We start from the raw sequence: 1045 nt of genomic DNA on the forward strand, positions 1-1045 counted from the left end.
AATCGAAAATTTTCCGATGTATACGATTCGCCGAGGTATTGTTGAAGTTGAATGCATGACGAACTCGAGAATCAGCACTTTCGTCGTGTTCCTTCAGAATTCATGCGCAAGCGACGGGCTCAGTCAATACGTACGCAGAATGTGTAACCATCCCATTGCTAGAAGGCTACTGCCAATTGACGAGAGAAATCCTGCTCGTGTCTGTCGAAACAGTAAGCGATGATGTGTGACACTGACCTCATAGGATAGTGGAACCATTCACCCAGATATCAATACTATCATGAATTCAAGTGTCACCAGTCACCGAGAACGGCGCTGAGAGCCAGGGCTGGGTGCGCGTCTTACTGTAAAGAAGCAGAGAGAGTGATGGCGCGAGTAAGTTTACAACCCGAAAATATGTACGGACTGGGAGCGCACTTGCTTGAGCTATCACGATGTTACATACATGACCTTACGCTTTCATCCAGATGAGGAGCGCCGGTGGCGGAACCGACTAAAAACATTCCTATATGGAGAACCCGGGCATCGATCCCGGTGCCTCTCGCTTGCTAAGCGAGCGCTCTACCATTTGAGCTAGTCCCCCTCACAATATATGTTTCTCAATTCACTTGGAGAGGATGGGCTGAACCGCCCCTTCCCCTCGAACAACGTTGGAATGGTTTGTTCTAACTCAATGTTCAACTTTGTCCAGGGGAGGAGGGGAACCGGTGACGAGCCAGATATCTTGAACAAAACAACGCACCTGTGATATTTACTCAGTTCCCCATCCTTGCGCTCAACACAATCCTGGAAAACACCGTATCAAATATATATTTTCCGATGCAGGGACTCGAACCCTGGTCGCGTGGGTGAAAGCCACGAATCCTAACCAGCTAGACTACATCGGAAATCGAAAATTTTCCGATGTATACGATTCGCCGAGGTATTGTTGAAGTTGAATGCATGACGAACTCGAGAATCAGCACTTTCGTCGTGTTCCTTCAGAATTCATGCGCAAGCGACGGGCTCAGTCAATACGTACGCAGAATGTGTAACCATCCCATTG

The 1045-nt window shown here is 48.1% G+C and overlaps 2 non-coding genes across 2 annotated transcripts; both read right to left on the minus strand.

Annotated features, from left to right (window-relative positions):
- Window positions 1-510: 510 nt before the first annotated feature.
- Window positions 511-583, minus strand: Pmar_PMAR019468. The gene has a single exon. It is a non-coding gene; the product is annotated as a tRNA-Ala (tRNA).
- A 231-nt stretch (window positions 584-814) lies between these two features.
- Pmar_PMAR019469 lies at window positions 815-887 on the minus strand. Its single transcript has one exon. It is a non-coding gene; the product is annotated as a tRNA-Glu (tRNA).
- Between the last annotated feature and the right edge of the window lie 158 nt (window positions 888-1045).

This window comes from Perkinsus marinus (assembly GCF_000006405.1).
Source record: "Perkinsus marinus ATCC 50983 genomic scaffold scf_1104296963810, whole genome shotgun sequence".
Taxonomy (NCBI): Eukaryota; Perkinsozoa; order Perkinsida; family Perkinsidae; genus Perkinsus; species Perkinsus marinus.